Source organism: Myotis myotis, unplaced genomic scaffold (genome assembly GCF_014108235.1).
Source record: "Myotis myotis isolate mMyoMyo1 unplaced genomic scaffold, mMyoMyo1.p scaffold_m19_p_1, whole genome shotgun sequence".
In the NCBI taxonomy this organism is placed as follows: Eukaryota; Metazoa; Chordata; class Mammalia; order Chiroptera; family Vespertilionidae; genus Myotis; species Myotis myotis.
In genome coordinates this window covers 20,798,640-20,826,522 of record NW_023416313.1, presented here as the reverse complement: position 1 = coordinate 20,826,522, position 27,883 = coordinate 20,798,640, and positions in this window count along the sequence as shown.

Below are 27,883 nucleotides of genomic sequence, written 5' to 3'. Positions count from 1 at the left end.
CCCTGGGGAGATGGTAGAAGGCTTTACCCTAGCAGGTGCAATGATTCAGGCATTTAAAATAATTGGTGGGTGAAAGGCCTAGCAAAAGAGCAAAATCGGGTGGTTACTGCTAACTTGAATTAAGTCATTGAAGAGGGATGATGAAAAACCTTGGTGTTCAATAAGCAGTTAGAGACTGATGGTGAAAGCCACAGGGTCTCTTTGGTCAAAAGCAGAGGATCAGACTGAACGTCTGATAGAATCACAGGTGTCCAGAAGCATTTCAAAGCAGAGTTATCATCCAAAGCACATCAGTTATGTTAAAATCAGGGCTCTGGTTTGAAAAACATGGCTCCCTAACACTTGGGATGGGGACATTTGTATGGAACCCCTGAGGATACTACACAGTCCCTTGAACCCTCAGAGCTTGCAGAAGTACCCCCATTATTTACTAGCCTTCACAGCTTGTTGACCTGAAGAGGCCTGTACACCACTAGAAAATAGTTTCCTCTCTCAGAGGCTGCACCCAACAAACTAGAGTTAATCTAGGGACGTGGTAAACCTGACAAAAGAGAAAAGAGCCAAAAACAGTAGAATTAACTGGGCACCTTCACATATACCAAGCGGATTGTCTCAATAATATTTTACTCTTAGTGTGGAATGGTGTGCAGAACATATATTCAAAGGGCATTGGAGTGGGTGGGGAGACGGTGATTGCCCAGGTCCAGCTCAAGGGTCAACCAATGGTTATGTCTTTTCAATGACCTCCTCCAACAAGAGTGGCACTGGTCAGGATAGTTGAAGGGTCTGTATTACATCTATCTATCTATCTATCTATCTATCATCTATCTACCTATCATTTATATATCTATCTTCTATCATCTATCTACCAATCCATTGATATATTTACCTATATGCTTTTATGATTATGAATATAAAGCAGTCTTATTTTAAAACAACCTAAAGATGTTTTAAAATAACATATTTTTGATATTTTTGGAAAATCATAGGCTTGAAGTGCTAATATCTAACTATAAGTAAAATATTTGATAAAAATACCTAATATATATTGAGGGTTTTTTTATGCTACAAGCACTATTGTTAATATTCTATACGTATTAATGCATTTATTCTTCATAAAAATTTTATGAGGTAAATACTATTATTGCATTAATCATAGTACTTGCAGGAAAAAAATGCCACACTCAAGGTGAATAATTTGCAGAACACATGTTAAAGAACTGAGGAGCCTTTGAAAAGCCATGGGTATAAACAAACAAACAAACAACACACGTAAAGAACGGTGCTATATTCTGAAAATGCATGACAGTGGGTTACATATTTGGGAAATGTCTGGAGTTAAAATTGATAAGGTCTTGATAATGCTTTAGATATTGAGAATTAGTGAAAATAAATGGTTTCTAACTGTTTAGCTTATAGTATTTGGCTTATGCCGTTGGAGGGATGGACAACCCATTTACTCAAGTAATATGAGGCAAAAATGAGATTTAAGAAAATGCTGATCTGAGGTAACAAAGAGGAAAGATATTAGCAGTTATTCACATATTAGGTTTGAACCTCATACAAGCCTAAGTCAGAGATATAATTTTTATGCATTTTAAAATGGGGTAAAAGTTAAAAGAAAGTTGAATCATATACCCTGTAAGATTCAAAGCAAAACAGGCAATTATACTCCTAATTTTTTAAGATATTTCAAGTAATCATTGAAGTTGACTCTAAAAATATACAAAACTAGAGGCCTGGTGCACAGATTCATGCACCGGTGGGGTCCCTCGGCCTGGCCTGCACCCTCACACAATCTAGGACACCTTGGGGAATGTTGGACTGCCCGTTTCAGCCCAATCCCCACAGGCCAGGCTGATGGAGCCCACCGGTGCATGAATCCATGCACCAGGACTCTAGTATGCATATAAAATCTTTGGTTAATCTCTTCCTGCCCTCCTCCCTTCCCTCTGAGATTCGTCAGTCTGTTCCATGTTTCCATGCCAGTGTGTTGAGCATCTGCCCCCTGGTGGTCAGTGCTCATCATAGCTACTGTTCGAAAGGTGGAACAATGGAATGGTGGAAGGGTCGCTCAGGCGTTTATATATATAGATAATCTGAATTCTCATCAGAGATCATAATTTTTAAATGTGTGAATTGAGATTTGTAGAAATACTTAGGGATAAATTCATAATGCCTAGTTTTATAAACTAGTAACATCATAATGTACAGCTTTTTCTTTAATATTATGATTAAGATTTAGCAGTTTAAAATTTACCACATTGATAGAAAAAACAGCGCTTATAATTATGAAAACTATAATGGAATTTGAGAATTATTATCTATAGAGTAACAAATATTTATGCTTTCCATAAAGTAAAATAAAATTTATCATCACTTTAGTTTCAAATTTCTTTCCTACTTGTTTCAATCACTTTTTTTATAGATTGAGATAATTGTGTCTATTTCTTTAAAGAATGAATGGCTTTTAATTTACTTTTAATTTAATTTACCCATTTCAGATACTATTATTCTGTGCTAGTGGTTATTTGTGTCACCCACCAGGATCTCTTAATTCAGCATAAGGGTAAGTGCTTTGGATATATATCTAATGTGATAAAAAAAATGACACTGAGATGCTCCAAGATTGATGATCCTTCTTAAACATAAGACAGCATTATCAATTCAGGGTCACCCAAAATGAAATCATGGAGCTATCAAAGTATTACAGTACTAATTTTCTCAAGAGACATTATCTATATAATATTAAGATGTAATCGGTACTTTAATACTATTTAAATTAAAATTTAACAAATATGGATTTGCTTAAAAATATTCAAACTATGCGTTTATTTATTGCATTCTTTTGTTACAACATTAAAACTGTTTACTCTGGGCCTTTTAGATAATGCAGAAGCCACAGGGCTTCTAACGGGGGCTCTACAGGCAGCTCTGCGGCTGCCCCTGTTTCCCAGCATTCCACAGCATTGCCATATGGTCAGACGTACCTCGGGGGCCTTTTAAAGCACATCCTAGCTATTCAGCCTGTGGAGGGCTCACCACAGCCCTGCAGGTTGCGGATGACTAAAGGGCCTGCTGTTTCACTTCTTCACATGCCCCAGCACAGCAGATTTGTGATGCTGGAAGCATTGCTGTAAACCTCGAGAAATGGCTGCTTGCCAAGTCTTGGAATTTACTCAGGCTGTATCATTTATGGAAATTGATTCTCTTATTTATGCCTGGGAGGTGCTAGCAACTCTCTGTGGGATGTAGCCATAGGAATAGCAGAGGAGAGCTAATGAGAGAGGCAGAGCACTTGCATATGTATGGAGAAGTACAAGGAAAGGCACACTTGTCTACATGTAAATGTCAAGCAATCCCTTCATTTTATTCAATTCTTTGCGACTAGTCAGTATCAAACCAAGGTTTCATGGTTATAAATCTAGTGCTCTTTCTAACATTCCACAGTCTTGTTATTAAACATATGTCTGTTCACCGTTATCATTGCTATGACTTGAGTCAAACCCTCTCGAAATGTGAGCTTTTAAAGCCATGATTAACTGAGTCTGTTTTATTTCAGCTAGTCATGTACATACTGTCTGTAAAACCGTAGGTTATGGTTTCTTGTACATTCACACACAGATGTGTTCTGGAGAACAGGAAGAAAAGAAAAAAAAGTTGAATTTTAGGAGCACCCAGAAAGTCAAAGTTCACCTGGAGTCTCCAAAATGCCTTTCTCCTCCAAAAATTGTTTACATTTTCCTAGCAAAGAATAGTGTAGGTATTGTATCTGAAACTGAAACTACAGAGATAAAAATATACATTTTTGCTCTCAATAGGTTCTACACTCAGGAGAGAGATGAATGCTCACAATAAAATGTGGCCACTTCTAAGGTTGAGGTCATGCATATAAATGGGCACTAACCTTGATTAGAGGGAGCCAGTAAACATTCTGGAGTAAATAAAGTCTGACCCCCTCTCTCTTATTTCCACTATCAAATAACATATAAAATTAATATGCCCCCTATCTTTCCATCTCCACTCCTAACATCCTAGTTCAACTCATTATCACTTCTGAACCGAAGTTTGTAGTAACTTCCTAATCAGTCTTTGCATTCATTCTTGTATATCTGCAGTATATAAGTTCTCTAGACAACATCTCAAATATCTTTTAAAAATCTGTCTTAGCCCTAGCTGGGTTGGCTCAGTGGATACAGCGTCGGCCTACGGGACTGAGGGGTCCTGGGTTCAATTCCGGTCAAGGACTTATGCCGGGTTGTGGGCTCCATCCCCAGTGTGGGGTGTGCAGGAGGCAGCCTATCAATGATTCTCTCTTATCATTGATGTTTCTATCTCTCTCTCCCTCTCTCTTCCTCTCTGAAATCAATAAAAGTATATTGAAAAAAGAAGATATCACTTTAAAAAAATCCATCTTATCATGTCACACATTTGCTCAAAATTATATAGAAAAAGTTCCTCTAACCTTAAAGACGTACCTTTTTTATTTGTATTGTTCTTTTCTATCATGGTGAATAATCTCCTCCATAATTATATCCCAGTTTTTATCTCTAGTCTAAGTTCATGTTGTAATTTCTCTCAATTAAATTTGTTTCTAGGCATTTGTGCATTTCTTTCACATCAATGTTTCTCTCTCTCTCTGTGTCCTCTCTTTGTCTCTGCTCCTCCCACTCTCTCTCTCTAAAAAAAAAGAATGAACTAACCTGGTGAAGAGTGGAAGAAAAGGGATGTTTTTAATAGAATAAAGAGCTTATATCAGTGTTTTGAAGCCTATATATCATCTACAAATAATCCAGAAAGCATGATTAAAGGCAAGTATTTTTAAGGGGCTCATTAATAAATGACCTTTTATTCCATGCTAAAGAATTTGGATTTTATAATAAAGTCAATCTATAATAATAAAAGCATAATATGCTAATTAGACCAGACGTCCTTCAGGGATGAAGCCAGGGCTGCAGCCCCCCTCCCCATACCCTTCCTCCCCCTGGCTGTGAGGGAGGGATCCAGGCAGCACCCACAGCTGCAAAGGCCTCTAATTAGGACATAATAATGAACTTTAAAAATTGATTAGTTCTATATACTGGAAAACAAGTATTATTGTTAATGATGAAAGAGGAAAATGAAATATTCAGTAAGTGACTTTACTAAGATCATTTTTTCTTAAGGAATTAAATGGGAATAAACCTCAAATTTGTTTGATCTCAAAGTCCATGGCCACTTTCTTATACTATGATCTCTGTTTAGGACATTTTTTCTTTGTTAAAATTATCTTTTTACTATAACTTTTTAACATTTATTAAGAAAGAAACTAAAAGAGTCTGAAAATTAAGAATTGGAAAACATTAATAAAATTATTCAAGGTTGTATAAATATGTATTTTTATTATTTTATGAATATTATTAGAGGCCCAGTGCACAAAAATCCATGGACTGGAGGGGGGGATCCCTCAGCCCTGCCTGTGCCCTCTCACAGCACGGGAGCCTTCAGGGGATGTCCTACTGATGGCTTAGGCTGCCGCCGCTGACCTCCTTCTGCAGGAGGCAACCAGCCTGATCAGGGGAAGGTTCTGCCCCTATACCCCACCACTGCTACTGTGGGAGGTGACCAGGTGGCTGATCAGGGGATAGCACCGGCCGGCACAGGCCTGCCCCCCCACCATTGTCCCTCCACCGCCGCTGGTCACTGCCACCTCCCCCTCCCTATCACCATCCTCTCCCTTTGATTCATAATTCACTGATATGTAAACACAAATATTATCTGTGTAATTGTTTGGTCAAGTCCTCCTACTTAAGCAACTAGTGGATGCCACATTCAAGATATAAGGTTTAAGGGGAAAAAAAAATCTGTCTATTCTAATAAAAACTTGATTCTACTTTATCAATCCAAAAGTAATATATTCTACTAGGGGCCCAGCACACGAATTTGTGCACCTTGAAAGGAACTGTGGGCTGTGAGGCTGCAGTGGGCACAGGGGCGGGTCTTGGCCCATCCTTCACACCTCCACCCAGCCCCTCCCACCGCAGCCCTGGGTCCCGTGTCTGCTGGCAGCCCCACTCCCACCACCACTGCTCCCATGTGCTGACAGCACCAGCCCCACCTGCACCTGCTGACAGTGCAGAGGGATTGGGGCTGGCACCGTCAGCAGGTGCAAGTGGCAGCTGGTGCCCCGATTGCCCCTCAGGATCAGGGGGAGGTGGAGAAGCCCTCAGGGATGATCAGGGCCAGCAGCCACCCCTCGCATCTGCTGATGGTGCCAAGAGATTGGGGCCGGTGCTGGCAGCGGTTGAGTGGGTGAAAGTGGGGCCATCGCCAGCAGCAGGTGTGAGAGGTGACTTCCAGCCCTGATCACCCCTCAGGAGCAGGGGGAGGTGGAGAAACCCTGAGGGGTGATCAGGGCTGGCAGCGGCCACTCGCACCCACTGATGGCGCCAAGTGATCAGGGCCAGTGTTGGGCACTGGCAGCAGGTGTGAGTGGTGGCTCCGGCTCCAGCAGCTGGTGTGAGTGGGGCCTGAGCCAGCAGCACCAGGTGGGACCTAGGTGTGGGAGCAAAGAACTTTTAGTAACCAGCAGGGGCTTGCCCCGATGACAGCGACCAGAGCCCTGCCTTAGTCTGCCGCCCCTGCTCACCTGCTCCACCATCCCACCACAGCCGACACCCACCATGTTCTGTGCTCTGCCACCTGCTGCTGATGCCGCCATATTCCACGCTCATTCCCTGGTGGTCAGCGCAAATCATAGAAACCGGTTGTTCCATTGTTCCGTCGTTTGGTCTATTTGCATATTAGGGTTTTATATAGATAGATTTGTTGGTTACTACATTAATAACTTACTCTTCCCCAGGTAGGTTATGAGTTAAAACAGAACAAGCAAAGCTTGTTTAGTTTCATTCTTCCTAGAAAGAGATTATTAAATTCCTGAATTTGAGAACCACATGACAAGAGAGAGCATCATCAGAGGCCTTCCTTGTTTTAAGGGATTGAGAGGCAATCACACGAACTCGATCAAACTCTTTCTGGGTCTGGTATGAGACAGAGGATAATGAGAAATAGAGCATCACAACGTTGTCTGAGCATTTTGGATATTGCCTTGATTAGAACACAAGAGCTAAATTTTGTTCTTCATTAGAACAAAAGAGCCTACATTATTCAGTCCTTTGCTACTTTAGATCAAAGATATATCAGGAATATTTATGCTATTTTTTTTCTAATACACATAGAATTTGCCAAATTGTGCAAAGAGAAATGCACACTGATATGCAGTGTAATGTTTTTGAATTTTTAATCATTTGAGTAAATATAGTTAATACATGTACATTTTTATTATACGTATCTTATTGTTGTTTTCAGTACAGAGTGCAAAACCAGATAAGAAGGCCTCATTTTCCATTAAAAATGTGTTGATCATATTAAAGTTCACAGGGTGTTGTTCTTTTTAATATTTTAATTAAAGAAATATGTCTAAGGTTCTATTAGCTAACTATAGAGAGTGATAATCTAATGACACTTTGTATTATGTCCATTTCTATATTGCTTTATTTTTAACATAAAGCAGTGTGAAACCCTATCATCAGAGTATTTTAATTATAAAAGCATGCAATTTTCAGCATAAAGTACATATTAACAAGTCATAATACCTTTATTAAAGTACTAAGAAGAACCAGTGTTATGTTTAGCTGCCCACAAAGCAGGAAAATTTCTATCTGAAAACTCCATTTATTAATTTTTCTCCTTAATTTTTATAAGACTATTTCAATGCATTTAAAACTTTCAAAGTGGGGGAATTATACTTTTAATTCCTTGGATTAATATTTCTCACTGATAGCTCTTTGGAAAATAAGTATAATGATAATGACTAGTTTAATCTTTTTCATCTTTGATCTTAAAATACAAGTGGAATGCCTCAAATGTAACAAGCAAAGAAAACAGAAAAATACTAAACTTTCAATAATTCCTCAGCTGGCAATTAAAACAGAATACAGGTTTAGACATTTTCTCTAAATACATTTTCCGTTGGGAGGCTTTTGGCCAATGCTGTGCTGATAACGTTATGCTTTTCATTCATGCTAATATCACACTTTCACAGCTGGATGCAAAGCCTTATAATCTCTCAAATAGATCTTTGGTTTAAATCAGTTATTCAGAATCAACCAAAAATAGAGTCAAATAATATGTCTGAAAAAATAGTAAGTTTCCAGCTTTCAGTATCTGGTTTTCGTTGTAATCATTTATATTTGCAATATTACTTATCCTTCCCTCTTTCAAAGTTGATATCCTAAAATAAACCAATTCCAGAACCTATAAATCAGGGAATTATTAATTCATGTAGAGATGCCATAGCTCTTAGCTACCGCTTTGTTTCCCAAAAGTTAAGATTTCATCTCTTTCAGAGATAAGTTTATGTTCTGTATAACTGTTTATGACATAGAGATCATATTTCTTCCTATGAGGCTATGCCTACAACAGACAGACACCCAAATATTATAATATACATATAGATATATTAAAACTCCACTGAGGCTAAACAAACTATATTTATGAACTAGCTTACAATTATATGCATCATTTATAATGGTACCGATAGGCAATATGAATATCAAAGATATTGCATTCCTAGATTTCTAACTTCTGACAGTAGGATAATAATTTCTGTGATACCTATTTTGATATATAACTAAAAACAGCATTTAACATCTATTAGCCTTTAGCTATATCAAGGAAGTCCATGAAATTATCCTTTCTACTTAACTTATTATCTTTTTTACCCAATTATAACCCATCAAGTATCAAGATATTCCTAAACTAGGTTTGAGATTAGAGAACTCACAATTGTTTCACTTACATATCTTTTTCATGGTTTTATAGAGTGAATATTTCCTTCTTGCACTCTTTTTTTATGCCTAAGAATTCTGACCATTTTACCTTGATTTTTTGGGACTACCTCCTGAAAGGTTTTGTAAAATGTAGTTATTTTATTAAGTTACTTTTGTTATTATACTTTTAAGATATTGAAACCAGAATTATACAAAGTATACCACATGTGCCTACTATATAGTATTATCTAAGAACTAGAGGGCCAGTGCACAAAATTCATGCAAGAGTAGGCCTTCCTTCCCCCAGCTGCCGGCACCAGCTTCCCTCTGGCACCTGGGACCCAGGCTCCCTCCAGCTGCCAGCAGGCACTTGGGACCTGGGCTTCCCTTGCAACCTTCCAGAAGGTCGTCTGGAAGATTTTCCGGTCTAATTAGCATATTATGCTTTTATTATTATAGACTAGAGGCCTGGTGCACAAAATTGATTCATGGGGTGGGGGTGTCCTCAGCCCAGCCTGCACCCTCTCTAATCTGGGGCCCCTCAAGAGATATGCGACTGCCTGTTTAGGCCCAATCCCGATGGGCAGTCAGACATCCCTCTCAAAGTCCAGGACTGCTGGCTCCCAACCGCTCTCCTGCCTGCCTGACTGATTGCCCTTAACTGCTTCTGCCTGCCAGCCTGATCACCCCCTAACCACTCCCCTGCTAGCCTGATTGATACCTAACTGCTCCCCTGCCAGCCTGGTATCCCCTAACTGTCTTCCTCTACCAGCATGGTCACACCTAACTGCCCCTCTGCCAGCCTGGTCACCCCCAATTATCCTCCCTTGCAGGCCTGGTTGTTCCCAACTGCCCTCCCCTGATGGCCCAGTCACCCCTAACTGTTCTCCCCTGCAGGCATGGTCACCCTCAACTTCCCTGCCCTGCTGGCCCGGTCAGCCTTAACGACCCTCCCTGGCCAGCCTGGTTGCCCCTGCAGGCCCAGTTGCCCCTAACTGCCCTCCCCTGCTGACCCAGTAACCCCTAACTGCCCTCCCCCGCTGGCCTGGTCCCCCCCAACTGCCTTCCCCTGCTGGCCTGGTTGCCCCCAACTGCCCACCCCTGCAGGCATGGTCTCCCCAACTGCCCTCCCCTGCAGGAGTGCCCCCCCAACTACCCCAACTCCACACCCCTGCTGGCATGGTCCCCTCAACTTCCCTCCCCTGCAGGACTGCCCCCCCAACTACCCTCCCTGCATGCCTTGTCCCTCCCAACTGCCTTTCCCTGTAGGCCTGGTTCCCCCAACTGCCCTCCCCTGCAGGCCTGGTTCCCCCAACTGCCCTCCCCTGCAGGCCTGGTTCCTCCAACTGCCTTCCCCTGCAGGCCTGGTTCCCCCAACTGCCTTCCCCTGCAGTCGTGGTTCCCCCAACTGCTCTCCCCTGCAGGCCTGATTGCCCCCAACTGCCCTCCCTTGCAGGCCTGTTCACTCCCAAATCCCCTCCTTGTTGGCTTGATCACCCACAACTGCCCTCCCCTGCAGGCCATCTGTGGTGGCCATCTTTTGTGTTTGAGTGATGGTCAATTTGCATATTACTCTTTTATTAGATAGGATTATTAGATAGGATAAGGTTAGGTTTGTTGCTCTTTCTATTGTCCCTTTTTTTTATCATGAACAATATTTAGATTTTTTTTGTGTGTGTGTAAGGTAAGTCATCATAATATTGTCTTCTTAAATAACCTACAGCACTTTCTAGGTTAGAATTTTTAACTTACTAATGATAACCCAGAGACTATCATCATATAAACTATTCATTGATAGTTGATTGGCAGCCACTAGTTTTAATCTCAATATAACCCAAAGTATTTGCCACCTGAGTATAATACACAATGGGATAAATATCCTCCATTAACTACTCTTTTTTTTTTTTTTAACTTCCCTCCTACAAATGTAAAATTTTATAGCTAATTCCCAGGAAAAACTTAAAAAAATGTTGTTTACTATATGTCTCATGCTTTAGGAGAAGTGAAAAAAGTACATTATAAAATTAGTGTTCCAGAAATATGACTCACAACACACACAACTGTTACTAAAGTATACCAAAATATACTGAAAGGGAATGTGGCTATCTTTATAAATCAGTGATAAAACCCCATGTTTCCAAAGTTAAAGAGAAGCCATGATCTAAAGAAATGGGTATAGTAAGAGGTTAAACTTAATGTACAAAAAAAGCATTGATATTAATACTCATGCATAAAAAAAAAAAAACAGGTTATCACAGACAAACTATAGGGTGATCAGATGAGCTCCACTGAAACAATAACATTTGAGCAAAGATTAGGTGGTAAAAAAATTATCAAGATAATATCTTAAGAAAAAGTATTACAGCAATAAAAAATTATATGCAGAGGCTGACATTAGGGGAAGATAAAGGCATGAGGGTGGAGAGGATTAAGCAATAGATAAGGAGAGTTATTGTAAACACAAACAGATAAATCACTTACCCAACAAAAGATATGCAAGTTTCCCTCTTTCAGAGTATTTTTAGGAGGGGTGGTTAAAAGTCTCTTAGGAATTAATATAAAGGTATTGGTAAAAAGTAGAAATAAAGCAAACACAATACATAGCTATTGAGAGTATAATGTGAGGAGAAATTGGCATTTTGTAATGAAGTTTAGGATGCACACACTTTACGGTCAATAATTGGCCTGAGAGAAGCTCTTGGACTTGTGTGGAAGGAAGCACATTAGTGTCCACGGCACCATTCCTGTGTAATAATGAACACACTAAAATAGCCTGAAAGTGCAATCTATAATAATAAAATTGTAATGTGCTTATTTGATTGGATGTCATTCTGGATGTCCTTCCAGACAAAGCTGGGGCCAGAGGGAAGCCCGGGTCCTGGGTGACAGAGGGAAGCCAGTGCTGGCAGCTGTGGGAAGGAAGGCCCACTCTTGCATGAATTTTGTGCATCGGGCCTCTAGTTTTTTTGATTAAAGAAAAATAAATGTGACTAATTAATACAAAGAAAAATTATTCTATAATGGATTACTGAGGTAGAGCTAAATAGATTAATAATTTTTTTTTTAAAAAACATGCTCTTAAAGAAGAAAAAATGTTTTACAAAGGTAGAGAAATACTAATATTTGATTTCTGTAGATATGCAAAACTAACCCCACATACTGATTTGCGTGCATATGTGAGCAGTTTTATATAAATATAAATTTTATATATAAGGTACCTAAATATTCACACCAAGTTGAGGTTACCCATGAGAGGGTGAGAGAAGTTATGTGAATTTGACCAATAGCTGTACTTTTCATAATAATAATTTGAAAAAGCTGCAAAGCTAATAAATCAAACTGTTAATATATTCCAAAGCTTTGTGGTCAAAATGTTGTGCTTTGTATTATTTGTATAATTGTATGTGTTTTTTATAATGTTAACGAATTTAAATGTTAAAAATAGTGTAATATTAAGTTAACTGTTAATACACATCTTAAGAACATTGGAATCAGAAGCCACAGTTATTAAATATAATCCTATCTAATAAAAGAGAAACATGGTAATTGGCATACGACCGCTACCCTTCCCATTGGCTAATCAGCGAGATATGCAAATTAGCTGCCAGCCAAGATGGCGGCCGGCAGCCAGGCAGCTTGAAACTAACATGAGGCTTGCTTGCTTCAGTGAAGGAGGACTCCAACGTTCCCCACCTGCCGCTGCAGGCCTCTGAGCTGCAACTCTAAGCAACTATGTAACAAATATGGAAGCTAAACAAAACCCAAGAAACCTGCTTTAGTCCCGGGCTTCAGCCAGCAGAATCGCAACATTGTAAGCAAAGGCCAGAAACCTACTTTCAGCAGCGGAGGCCTAAGAGCTGGAGCCAAGCCTCAAAGCTAAAGCTGGCCCAGAAAAAAAAAAAAAAAAAGGAAAAAAGGAGCGGTTGGGAGCTTCAGTCATCCCCAGCCTGAAAACAGCTCTCAGCCCCTCACCCAGACTGGCCAGGCACCCCAGTGGGGACTCCCACCCTGAAGGGTGTGTGACCAGCTGCAAACAGCCATCATCCCCTCACCCAGGCTGGCCAGGCACCCCAGTGGGGACCCCCACCCTGAAGGATGTGTGACCAGCTGCAAACAGCCATCATCCCCTCACCCAGGCTGGCCAGGCACCCCAGTGGGGACCCCCACCTTGATCCAGGACACCCTTCAGGGCAAACCAGCCGGCACCCACCCGTGCACCAGGCCTCTACCCTATATAGTAAAAAGGTAATATGCTTCCCAGTACCGGGATCAGCGGAGCCGCGAGGCCTCCCGGCACTGGGATCAGCGTGACAGGGGGCAGCGCCCAAACCCCCTGATCGCCCTGCGGCTCTGTGTGTGACAGGGGGCGGGGCCACAACCTCCCTATCCACCCTGCTCTGTTCGTGACAGGGGAAGGTGCCCCAACCCCCTGATCAACCCTGCTCTGTGCCTGATAGGGGGGAGCTCGCCAACCCCCTGATCGCCCTGCAGCTCTGTGTGTGACAGTGTGTGGCGCCCCAACCCCCCCCCCCCACGGGCCCTGCTCTGTGTGTGACAGGGGGTGGTGCCGCAACCTCCCCATCGATCCTGCCTTGAGTGTGACAGGGGATGGTGCCCCAACCCCCCAATCGGCCCTACCCTGAGCATGACTGAGGGTGGCATCACAACCTCCCTATCCACCCTGCTCTGTGCATGACAGGGGGCGGTGCCCCAACTCCCCAATCGGCCCTGCTCTGAGCCCGACCAGGGGCTGCACCTAAGGATTGGGCCTGCCGTCTGCCACCCAGGAGCAGGCCTAAGCCAGCAGGGCATTATCTCCCGAGGGGTCCCAGACTGCGAGAGGGCACAGGCCGGGCTAAGGGACTCCCCTCCCCCCCGAGTGCACAAATTTTTGTGCACCGGGCCTCTAGTAATATATAAAAGTAAAGCTTTAAAAATCAGTTAGGAGGTTTCTCTCTACATACTTCCATATCAAATTTACAAAGGTAAATTTCCCTTAGTTTATATTATAATAAAATTCTAAGCTCTGGTAATGATAAGCATGTTGTGAATTTTAGTTAACTCTAGTGAACTATTAAGTGAAATATTTTGTTTATAATAAATATATGAAAAGCATTCTCCAAAATTACCCCTTAAAGGTGTATAAATAAGGCCACATGAATAACAAATCTTGATTAATACTTCTAGTAATATTAGGGCTATGGAGCATTTATGTATTCTATAAATACAGATGATCTAATAGAAAAGTTAGAGCAAATAGCCAGTAAGAAGAAATGTAAGAGTTTAATCCAGTGTTTAAACTCTTATATTACTTAGTATATATATTTTTTAAATGGCAAAATATGGGGCATTCTTTGAGAACACATTTTACTCTGTTTAGGAATGCAAGCTAGTATTTTTCTGTAAAAATGTTTAATGGCTTATTGACTTGCTTATTAATTCAGTACACATTTTGGGGGTGTCTGTTATTGACAAGGCATTGAGCTGAACACTGTGAGAACTGTAAAAATGAGTATAATACAGTCACTGATCTTATGAAATGTGTAATCTCCAAACATACACATAACTCTAATAGCAGGCGGAACATTATAAATGCCACAGCAGATGTGTGAGTACAGTATTATGAGTAATTTAGCATAGAAAAAGGGGAGTTAACATAACTTTTATTTTTATATATATTGAAATGATATTACCTTATAGTAATAATAAAAAAGACTCATTTATTTTTTATTTTTTTATTTTATTTTTTTGTAAAGGATAGAGATTAAGTTTATGGAAAAGAAACAAAGGTATAGAAGTGGCCATGAGACTCAGGAATATACAGACCAGGTCCTTTTTCTTTGCCCAGTAAATTAACAGGAGAAAGAAAGTGACTGCCTTCCCCAACAAAGTTCCAAGGAAATGATGTTACCTGGGGAAAACTAGGTTTCAATTAACAAAAGCAAGTGGAAGGATCTTGAGGGCTGTTTGTGTGTGTATTGGCGGGGGGTGGGAGGGAGGACGATATTAGATATCATCTTGCACAAGCACCCATTTTAAAGTTGAAACGGAGGCACACATAAGTGAAAATACTGGCCCGGGATCACAAAACCAGTTGGATGATGTCTCCTGACCCTACAACGGTGCTCACTGATTGCTGGTAACATGCAGAATATTGTATGAAGCATAACCAGAGTTAGATTATCATTGTTAGATATTTATAATTATCCCTTATACATAATAGTCATTCACTAACTCTTTACTGAGTGAATAAAACATTAAATTGGTATACAAGTATTTTGATGTTATAAGAAAAAATAAAGTTATATCTGTATTATATATCTGTCTGCTTGACACCTTGAATAACTAATAGATATTTCAAATTTTGTGTGTCCGAAACTGAACTGACCTTCCCTTCCCAGAACTCCTTCCTCTTAGTCTTTCTCATCTATATATATAAAAGCCCAGCAACTGAACGGCGGAACAACCAGAACGACCGATCGACCAGTCACTATGATGTGCACTGACCACCAGGGGGCAGACGCTCAATGCAGGAGCTACCTGCTGGTGGTCAGTGCACTCCTACAGTGGGAGCACCGCTTGGCTGACCAGGATGAGCAGCACTCCCACAGCAGGCCTATCCCCGCAGGCCATGCCCCCCGCCAGTGCACGCATCCATGCACCGGGCCTCTAGCCTTTATATAAGGCAACTCCATTAGAAAACTTCTTGGGGCAGCCACTCTGAAGGCTCCTCCTGGGGGCTTGTCTCACAAGGCATTCTCCCTCGGGCCCCTGGGAGAACCAGGCTGGAAGGGCTATTTGCTCCTATTCAGGAAATGATTCTTCCACCATTTTGCCAAGTGATTTTTCAAACATGGCTATGCTCAGGTGCTAAGATTTTTTTTTTTTTTTAATGTAAATGCATAATCAATCACCTTACAACATTTTTTAAAGATTTCACGTAATTTGTTGCCTTCAATATTTAATTAAGACGTCACTTTTCTCAATCTTTTTTTTCTCACTTCAAGATCCTTCAAAAGGATTTATTTTAAAAAACAAAGCCTTTTAATGCCTGGAACTTTAATTTGGACCCCACCTGCCACCCCACCGCACCAAAAAAAAAAAAAAAAAAAAAGTCATTTCCAAAAGCAGCAGCTTTAAAAGATTATTTCAGCTTCATAGACTAAAGGACATTCTCAAAAGGAGCAGTTCTGATGCTAGCAATTGTACGGAGCTGCTGAGAACATATGCGCACTGTTTGATGATGTGCTAGTTCACAAGGAAATAGACCTTATTTGTCTGGAAAAACTAATTTAGTGAGTTATTTGAAATGGTGGAAGTAATCTGAGTGGGAGCTTAAATTTAAAAGAAAATTTGCTAAATTGCTCAGCATACTAAAAAGAAGAATAATTTGCAATGAGATAGAAAACTAGTAGAGAATGAGCAAGAAATTGAAGGGCTAGTTATTGCTGGAATGAGTGGTGATAGGGAGAATTGCTAATAGCACAAGTAAAGGAAATTGGAGGTGAGAGATAACTTCTTTTTTGGTTGAAACATTATTCTCTGCAAGATATCAATCCTCCATGTAACAGGGGTGGGCAAACTTTTTGACTCGAGGGCCACAATGGGTTCTTAAACTGGACCGGAGGGCCGGAACAAAAGCATGGGTGGAGTGTTTGTGTGAGCTAAACGCAAAGTATACATGCAAAGTATATAAATGCAAAGTAAACATCATTACATAAAAGGGTACGCTTTTTTTGTTTTGTTTTGTTTTTTTTGTTTTTTTAGTTTTATTCATTTCAAATGGGCGGGATCCGGCCCGCGGGCCGTAGTTTGCCCACTGCTGAATACATTAAAAAAGTCTGAGTTATACCAATATCGGTGTCTGTCTCTGGAAGTGGATGAAATATATTGACCATGTCATTCTTGAGCTTCCTCAGTATATATCCAACCATTCAAATAGTTTTCAAATATGTTAGTCTTCCTTAGGGAACTGAGGATTGAAAATATATACTGGAACTGCATTAACTTGCCTAAGGACACTTTCAAAGACCATCAAAAGGTTGTGAATGGAAATATGAAAATATTATAAACAGTAAATGGGGCAGAGGATGAGTATAGCAAAAAAAAACATGATCGGTTTGATTCAATAAACAAAGCTCCTTGGGAGACAACGTGAGTAGACCGACGTGTCTGGGATATTGGCAATAGATTGCTGGGGGGTAATGCTGTTAGAAATGCCTATTTTCAGAAGTGTTTCTTTCTGGGAAAAATACAAATTCTGCTGGAGTTAAATCTGTGGACGGTGCTAGCAGTAGGGTTCTTAAGCTTCGGCAGTCAAGTGAACAGATGGGACACAACTCTAATCAGGTTATGCGGTGGAAATGTTTTAAAGGTGCATTGAAGCGCAAATTCAAATGACACAGCAGTAGCTCGTGCGACGGGGGAGTCACAGCTGCAGCCAGGCCTCCCGGCAGTCACTTATGGTTCCTGTCAGGCAGTGCTATCAGACAAATTTGATTTGTTGCACTTACATGGTGGTGTCAAATAGAAAGCAAAGGTGGCTCTAGAGCTAACAAGGCTAAAGGCAAAGTTCATTCAGAAACAAAGCTGATTATTTCTCTCTCTACATAGTCATACACTTTTATACAAACTTCTTCACGTTCCCAACCCTTGTTACATCCACATCGCTTCACTGTTTAGGTTTCTTCATTAGTTAAAAGTCACTTATTTTAGGATCAGGCACTAAAATGCTGTCTCACTTTTTCAATGGATTGACCTTGAACACGGTTTGTGAAATGCCCCATCTATTGTCGGAACTCCCCTGTGGTCTGATTAAGCCAGACAACAGTTCACAGGGCATTTTTACAAGAGTGTGAATTGAGGTGTCTTCTTTTGTGGTGAAGGAAGATATTTTGTGCTTTATGTTTCACAAGGTCTGTAACAACTGCTGATGTTTTTCTAAGCCAACATTTGAAAATACAGCATCTTAAGGATGCTTCATGTAACATGTGAAAATATAATTAGATGTAATATCTGCACAACGATGTTGCATACTTCATACAAATCACATTTACTATAGTAAAGAAGACGCATGTGCATGCCTTTCAGTGGTCCACGTTCTTACATAAGCCAGAGATTTATTTCTCATAGTCTGGGCCAGTGTTAAAGACTCTCAGGATAGGACTATGTTTGATTTTAGATAGTTCTTCTTCCAAAAAGGTCTGCATCAATTTTCGACAAAGCATCCAGAGTGATATTTTCAAAACTGAAGAATGTTTTTTAAAATATAGATTTTATTGATTTCAGAAAGGAGGGGAGAGAGAGAAACATCAATGATGAGAGAGAATCATCGATGGGCTGCCTCCTGCATGCCCCCCATTGGGGACAAAGTTCCCAACCAGGGCATGTGCCTTGCCCAGGAATCAAACCGTGACCTCCTGGTTCTTTACTGGATGCTCAACCACTGAGTAACACTGGCCAGGCTGAAGTAAAATATTTTATTGCTCTACTCAGAAACTCAGAAATCATAACTCCCATCTCATTCACTGTTAAGGTTCAATCCCATATTAGCCCCTATAACTTCTCTAAATTCAACTTTTGCTACTTTTCCTCCTTGCATTCTAAATGTACTTACTAGCTTCCTCGGTGTTCCTGCAATACACTATACATGCTCCTGCCTTGGAAACTTTAAGTTTTTCTTTCCTCTGCTAACATGCTTCTCTTCCATATATTTTCCACATCTTGTTTTCTTACCTTCTTCATCTTTTTCCTCAAACAGAGCCTTAACAGTTCAGCCTCCCCTAACCACACTATTTAAAATTGTAACCTTCACCCCCACCCTACACTTCTTTATTCTTTCTTTATCTTATTTCCACTACTACATTTAACAGCGTCTAGCATGTGGTGTAATGAAAGTATTTACATTTTTGTTTTTCTCTCCCCTTTAGCATAGTATATTGATTCCATACATATCAAGAACATTAATTATGAATTTCTTCTATGGCTACATGGTTATCTCAAACATATAGAGTTTTTGTTGGCATATTTAGTCATAGATTTTAACATGATTAGAGAGATTCATATATTTCTGAACTCTAAAATCTTGTAAGAGAAAGAAGCCTGGTAAAGTATCCAATTTAATCCTCTTGTTTGACATCTGATTAAATCGAAGTTTGTTGGGCTATCTGAGTCCCCTAAGGTAACTACAGATCAATCCATTAGAGACAGGACTATGCCTTATGTGTGCCCACACATTCAGGGATTGAAAATCAACAAAGCACCAAAATAGAGGGTTAAGAGCCTGGGCCTGTTGAGAGAGAGAATGCCACGTCTCTATCCTCTCTCCATCACTCATTAGCTTTTACTTAGTCTTTAGGAAAAATTCTCCACCTTTCTAAGTCTCTGCCATCTCTTAAAACTGGGAACTAATATTTACTTCATAGTTCAAATTGAAGATGAATCAAGTTAAATTATATACAATATTTAGGGCCTACTATATTGAAAGCACTTCAATGAATACGAGTTGCTATTACTTTTCAGATAAATAATCACTTAATGAATTACATTACTAAAAATTTTGTGTTGCTGTGATGTTGATATAGGATATGTTGTGTATAATTATGTGTCCCTATAAACTAATAATGCTCATTTCCAACATATGCACTAATATCATTCTTATGAAAATCAGTTCAAACTGCATATGTATGTATTGGTTGATATGAACAACGACAACATTGTTGACAAGGAAACTATAATATAATTATGTCATGTGTTATCTCCTTCAAGAAAATAGTCACAGAATCAAAGTCAGCATTAAAACAAGCACAATTATTTATATACGCATTGTCTAAAAGGCCAGTGATAGTGCAGTCATATGTTTTATCTTCTCTACAAATAAATAAAGCTTGCAGCAGCATAATTTGTTTTCCAAGGACAATGAAACACACAGTATTTTCTTAGGTTATATAACTACACATGACATACTTCCAAACATAATGTTTACTACGAGAGAGCATTTAAAAGGCTATAAGACTTTGGGAGAAGGTAGCTTTTATTCACTTTTTTAACATAATGAATATATCAGATAAATATGTGACATATAAATGAAGTTTCCAAAGTTGGCTGATGTCAGGAGGCAGTTAATGAGTATTTTAGAAGTTGTGTTCACTGTAATTAAGGAAGATGTTCCTTTGAGGCCAAACCTGGATCAGAGCTTGGTTATTTTAGGATTTTTATACGCCTTTCTATAGACTTGCAGCCCAATGCTACAGTGTCTTTGATGGAGGAGCCCAGCTCTCCTGCATGCGCAGTTCTATTTAAACAGGTCTTGAAAGGTAGCCTCATTGACATGAGCCCCTTTAATCATCTTTGACTAAGCAACTGTAGCACAAGGCTGTGATGCTATAAATAGGGATTCCCATCATGATTGCCAGTGAATACCGCTTTGATCATAACGTGGGGCTTAATAGATCAGTGCCCTCAAGCCAGAATTCACGCTGTCAGCAAGAAACACAACATATGGGGTTTCAAGTCCTCAAACTATTACCTTATTGAACCTAACTAGTTGTTGAATATAACAAGGAAATGTCTTGAATCAACTGCGGGTAAAATTTGGGGGAGGAGGGAGCTGAATTTAAAGGCCTGAAAGTATTCTAAAGATTTTTATTACAGTCAATTGAAGCACAACTGATATACTTTTTATTATACACAGTATTTCCAATAACAGACATTCTAGTATTTGCAACAACTATAAAAGATCCAATGACACATAAAAACCTAGATTGCAATGCCACTGATTCCTACTACTTACCAAGTGCACTTTAGATGCTTAGGAACCAACAAGAATGATTCTTCTCATCTCTAGAACACAGATTTATAGTATTTTCCATTCAATGCAAAGAAACACATTCTTAGGCTACAATCCTGTGCTTCAGTGTCAAATATTTTGCCTCTTTTATAGTGCTCCTGTTTTGTTTTGTTTTTTTATATATATATTTTTGTTCTATGTTAAAGTTATTGAAACAAACTTAGTTTTGAGAGCACATTGAAATGATGGGGCTCTAGTGATTGTATGAAATGAGCATACTTAAATCTGTCAGTCCCTAGTTTGATCTGTAAAATTTAGTTACAACAGGGCATGAGGTAAAAGGAAGATGTGTTTGAATCTGACAAGTATGATATTCTTGCCTTTGAAATCTTTGTTACCTGAGGTAAGTCACATGACCTGTCTGCATAGGTCACTGATCTGTCACTGTGGCAATTCTTCTGAAGGGAGTATAATTTCGGGCAGATCAGCTCCCTTCAGAGATGACACCAACCTTCAGCAGGCAGCATTCTCAGCAGTGAAAGATGGAATCACCGCCTCTTTTCAAAAGGGCATCATTTTGCTAATCTTTTATTCTCAAAACCAAATGTTTCAACTTAAAATAATAAGCCCCTACCCTTTGAATCTCATCGATCACATCGGTACAAAAATGCCTCCTGTTTTGTAATTATTTTGCACCACTTTCTAATCATTGACTTCTTATCTAAGTAATTTAGTAAAGGAGAGAAGCGGTGGGTTCATCTGATAAGAGTGTGGGATTTGGAGCTAAACTGTTTGGAAAATTCACTTCATCAATTATTGGCAATGAGAAATTACTGAAGCTTTCTCTCTCTTGGTTTCCTGATCCACAAAGTGATAATAATCACAGTCCTTGCTTCATAGGTGGTGAGGACTTGAAGAGTCTAATAACACATGAAAAGTCCTTATAGGCACCTGACATCAAATAGTCACCATGTAAGCACCAGATTTTATCACTGTGTCCTGTTCTGTGTTATAGAATCCTCTTCAATGTGACTCAGTATTTATTACCATACTTCACATGTTTTATTGTAATGGAAGAAAATAAATTCAAACTCCACCATTGTCATTGAAGGAGTTTACAACATTCAGCTCTCTCCCAGAATTGTTGCCCTTGAAAAATGGATTTAAAAGAAAAACACCTTTTCTGCCTGGTGAGTTTATTTTGAAAATCGCGTAAGATAATATATGCGAAAACACTCTATCCTCCAGCCAAAATACCCTTTTTAAATGTTCTAACATAACATGCTTTCTCGTGTCCTAGAGCTTTTACAGACAAGCTTTTCTGCCTGATTATTTCTTGTCTCTTCCCCATCTTTTGACTTCTACTTGCCCATCAAGTCTCAGGTCTCCCCTTCCCCATGGAAGTCTTTTATGACACTTCAGTAGGTACCACCTGCCCACTCCATGCTCCCAGACAGGCTACAGTTAATAATAGCATGATGTATCCTACTTTTTCATAATTACCTATTTTGTGTGGCTTTTTGTTGTTGTTATTATAGTTGTTGTTTTTTCAGAAGATTTTATAAGATTGTTCTTCTAAAGCAGTGGTTCTCAACCTTCTGGCCCTTTAAATACAGTTCCTCATGTTGTGACCCAACCATAAAATTATTTTCATTGCTACTTCATAACTGTAATGTTGCTACTGTTATGAATCATAATGTAAATATCTGATATGCAGGATGGTCTTAGGCGACCCCTGTGAAAGTGTCCTTAGACCGTCAAAGGGGTCACAACCCACAGGTTGAGAACCGCCATTCTAAAGGAAGACCTTATTGATTTAATATTCCCGAAGGTATCCCAGCATCTGGATCCCTTTTTAATCGGGGGGGTGGGCCAGGTTGGGATGGAATGGGGTTTATGGACTGAGTTGAATCTTTCAAAAACAGTTGGATTGCCGGAAATGACTTAGGATAACTCGCAATGTATTCATTTCTAGTTTACAAGTGGAAATTTATCCTCTTTCATTCCAAAATGTTCAAAACTAATTTTTCCTAGGTTGAATTTCTTAACTGCTTTGCATTGTATCTATTATTTTGCTCAACAGTTCTACACAGATCTAAGCAAACTCCCCTCTGTATTTCAATAAACTTCTTTCAAAATATGTTTATAGTGCAGGGGTTTTTTAATGTTTCTTATTAAATATGACAGAAAAGGATACTTAAAAGTAGAAAGAAGACTACCTGAAGCAATTTAATGTTTTATATAAACTATATCACCTTAGCTGGTGATACACACACATCAATGGTGATTAGAATTCATATTTGCAAGGGCAGCTGAAAATGTCTAACAGATCCTATATTTCAGACATTGTATTTGCATTTATAGCTGGACCTATGGAATAGGTCTACCTCTTTTTTATGGGGACTGCAATGGGATGAGAATAAGAGGCTAGAACACAGATGAGTAATAGGCACCATAACACTATGGAACAATAAATACACTTAGGGATGGCTATATTACTTGATTACTAGTTGCAATATTTTTGTTTTTATAAATAGGTTTTGTTTGTATTATGCCTGGAGCCGGTCCATCCTTGCTGTTTCAAGGGACCTGGCATATATGGCATACTGTTCTTAATATGTTTGCTCACCTTCTTGGCACTATGTGTTTTAACCAAGGTCTCTGAGAAAGGTTGTTTCCCCAGGTAGGGATTTTCCCCTGAAGTTAGGGAGGGAATAAAACCTCTCAACTAAGTGCCAGGCGGGTAATTAATCACTTTAACTACGAACAATCATGCTTAAGCTACATAATCTTTACTCCCTGGAATGGAGATAAGAAACGCCCTAACCTTTGAAATAGAGATTGATAGGATTGGAATCAACTAGTATAAATACAGATGTAAGAAGACAGAACTTAGAACACAGAACTTAGAACTCAGAACTTAGAACACAGAACTTAGAACACAGAATTTAGAATACAGAGCTTACAACACAGAACTAAGAAGAAGACAGAACCAGGAGGCACAGAACCTACACAGAACGTTCTCTAGAGACAGAAGAACTTCGCTGGAGAGAACACGGCAAAAGATCCTGGACAGAAACTGGCCTCAGAACCTAGAGACAGAACCTAGCGAGAGAACATGGCAAAAGATCCTGGACTGAACCTGACTACAGAAATTGGCAAGAGAACCTGACTAGAACCTGGTGACTGAACCTGGCTGGAGAACCTGGACAGAACCTGGCTGGAGAACCTAGCAAGAGAACATGGCTACAGAACCTGGCTGGAGAACCTGGAGAACCTAGCAAGAGAACATGGACACAGAACCTGACTGGAGATCCTAACCAGAACTTCGCTGGAGATCCAGACCAGAACTTGGCTGGAGATCCTGGCTAGAGATCCTGGCTAGGCTTCTGATCAACTGAACGCTGTCTCTGTGTCATTCCTTCTTTGCCGATTCCGTCCACACCTTTGGGGACCCCTGGACCCGCTGGGGTTGGACCCCGGCAGTATTATAACAGCTGTCTTATTTTTTTTCAGTTTTTTTGTTGTTTTATTTTGTTGTTGTTTTTGTTTTAGTTTATCTTTTTTGTTGAAAGTATTATAGAGGTCCCCTTTGTTTTTCTCCCCTTGACCTTGCATCAGCCCCTCCCAGGCCTTCACCACAGTATTGTCTGTGTCCATGGGCTATGCATCTATGTCTATAAATCCCCTGGTTAATCTCTCCCCACCCCCACCTCCACCCCCATCTTTCAGGTTTATTTCTCCTAACTTTATGATGGTCCTTTTGGGGGATTTGGCTACCACAGTATTTTTTAATTAGTGACAAATTCAACATTCCAGCCTTTGTAAAAAGAAGATTGAAATAAGCGAATAGGGATTGAAAAAAAAATAATAATGGACTACATTTTGTTTAGCAATGCATTCCTTCCCACTCTCGTGACTTTCCTTGACTTTGCAGAAGGAGGAGTAGTACTTCTGGGTCAAGTGAAGTTTCACATGCAAGGTTTGGTAAATTTCACTCCTATTTAAACCTTCATTAAACCCCCAATTTTGTGATGCTGTTCTAGAGACCAGTGTTCATCTTTAACATGTAAGGATAGCAATACTGCTTTGTGAACCTTGCATATTTCCCCAGGAATATAGGGATAATGATGTTACCCCTTACGTTAACAGTGATAGGGAATTCACTCTCAATTATCTAGGAGTGTTTGTCCATTGTGCTCATTATTTCTAACCTTTACTTCTTCCTTTCCCCTTGCCTTAACATTTTGGACTATGCATTGTTCTAGCAGAAAATGCAGAGGAAAAATGACGAAGCACAGAATCCAAGTGAATATTGTGTTGTTATTTCTAGCTTGTAAAAAATGAAACGACACTGAAAAATTTCATCCGTTTTTGATCATTTGGCTTGTCTTTGTAGGTTTTTCCTTGCAATGCCACTGGAAAACAAAATGGCTAAGGAAATTAACAGAATAAAAATTTCAAAGGAGATAATTAAAATACCGAGTAGGGGAAACTTACATAATTTTAACACATCACTTATTTATATGAAACATGGATTTCTAATAATTACAAATTAGACATGTATTAATTGAAGTCACTCTCTACAGTGTCTCAGTGTGAAATCTATCATTAGACTAATCTAAGTTAATGAAATGTATATGTCCTATAGTTATGACATGTTCTTATTTTGTATAAGTTTATGAATTCATGTCTAATAATTTTGGATATATGATGGCTTCTTTTATTTTTTACACTACAATTTAGCTATTTATGAAGGATTCAGTGACTATCCTTCTTCTAAATGTAGCATAAAGGCAATTTCTTTTTTGCCTCACACCAAAAATGAAAGGCGTGACGCCCGCCTCTCCGGGCGGTGCGGGAGGAGGAGTCTGGCCGCTGGGCTCTGGGATCCCTCTGCGGCCGCCGGCCTCCCCGGAGTGGGTCCGAGTGTCCGGACCGGCTGCGTGGTGGCTGGCGGCGGGCCGAGGGGTGGGGCCAGGCGGCGACCGACCCCGGGGGAGGTCATGGGAGCGGAAGGCCTCACCGCCTGGCTCTTCCCTCCCTTCCCCCGTGGTCGGCTCCCCGCTTGCCCGCGCTGGGGCTGGGGGTCCATGCGGCCCTTGGGGCCCGGTCGGGGGGACCGGGGCCTGCGTGGGCCGGCCGCTGGGCCCCATGGGGGGGGCATTGGCTCCCCGGCCCACGGCGGGAGCCCGGCGCGGGCTGCCACCTGCCCGCTGCCCCCCGGACCGGGCCCAGTGCAGCAGCGGTGGCAGCGGAGTGGGGCGCGTGCCCTAGCTCGGGGAGGCCGCCATGCTGCAGTGCGCCGGGCCTGCTCCGAGCGGATGCCGCTCCTCCAGAGCTGGGCCGCTCCACCGGCCGCACCCCGTTTGCTGGGCCTGTGCCGCCCAGACGCGCTGGAGTCCCAGTCTGCCCGCAGGCCAGCTGCGGGTGCTGTGAGGGAGGGCCATCCTGCCTTGTGGTGAGTTCAAGCGGCAGCAGCAGGAGCCGGGCAAGGACTGCGCCCTCCATCTTGCCTTGGGTCCTCCATCTTGGGACAGAGCCATGTGCGCCCTCCATCTTGCCTTGGGTCCTCCATTTTGGGACGGTGCCATGTGCTTCCTCACGGGAAGAAGCCGCTACTAGCCACACCCAGGATTTCTCTGGACTAACCAATAATAATCAAGGGAAGTGCACGCCATCACTATGACCGACTCCCGCCTGGCCAATCAGCGGGGCCCACAGTCCCCTCTCCTGCCCTCACTCCACCCCCCTTTAAAACCCCCTGTCCCATCAGGCGTCTCTCTCTCTCGGCCACTGGAGCTTACCGTTGCATCGGTGAGTGTGGCAGGGGAGCCAAACCTAGGTTTGAAATAAATGACTCTTTGCTTTTGCATCAGACTGACTGGCTCCCTGGAGGTCTTGGGAACTTTGAAATCTGGGCACAACAAAAACATCCTGCATACAGATGCAAAGTTAAATCCCACCCCCAAATGCTCTTTCAAAAGCCATATTCATTTTTTCTCAAAGATCAGTACAATCTGTTCCCAACATGTCTGTCAAACCATGTTCTCCCCTCTTCTCCAATTCTCACACTACATGCTATCTAGGTCTCCTGCTTCACTTTCTCACAAATACACCCTGTGGTTTAAAAATCCATTTTCTAACATGATTTTCACCATTGGTAATACACTTTCATCAATTCTGTGTATTTTTTCAAAAAGTAGATGCATTGGGAAGTCAGATAGACATGATTTCCTATCATTAAAACAGTAATGTAATTATAAAAATTATGATAAGCATAAAAAGAAAACACTTATATAGTGACTACAATATGCAGTGTTTTTTGTACTCTACATATATTATCTACTTTCCTTCCTTACAACCTTAGTTAGGTATTTATTATTATTGTTACACAGATTTAATGTCTAAGAAATTGATGTTTAATGGTTGATAGAACTGCCCAATGTCACAAAACTGGTCAGCGAAGGATGTTGGGATCTTAACACAGCATTACGGCCCACAGCATTATGACTACGCTTTCAACCAGAAATCAATGTTCTCTCCCACACTTATTTGCCTGTGATGGTATGTAGGTGACATAATATCCATGATCCTTTATTTCTTCCATTTTAAATTAATTTACATGTGGATATATTTCTTGTCCTTAAGAAGCCCTGGAGAATGGTGTGTAGAAACTAAGATCTGTGGGCCGCATAAGCTCAATGTAACAGAGTTTCTTCACTCCCAAGTATTCTTAGCAAATAGAGATGAAATCAGTACATACACATACAACTGTATCTGTTTCTATGTCTATCAATTATATTAAAACCTACAAGTATACACTGATCCTTTTAATGCATAACAAACACACACACACACACACACACACACACACTGAAATGTGCTCTACTTCTATCCTTTTCCATATTTGTAACTCCCTTCTCGAATATTGGGCACCCTAGTTTAAATGTCAGCCTATTGATAGCTTGAAAAGACTGATGTATAATTAAATGTTATTCAAATAGCAATGAGATTACTTTTTGTTTTGACCTGGTATGAGTAACTTCATATTTAGGGGAAATATAATTATTTATACTACTTTTGAATATTTTTCCAGGGGTCTTCAAACTAAGGCCTGCAGGCCACATGCAAATACAAATATTGTATTTATTCCCATTTTGGGTTTTTACTTCAAAATAAGATATGTGCAGTGTGCATAGGAATTTGTTCATAGTTTTTTTTAAAAACTATAGTCCGGCCCTCCAATGGTCTGAGGGACAGTGAACTGGCCCCCTGTTTAAAA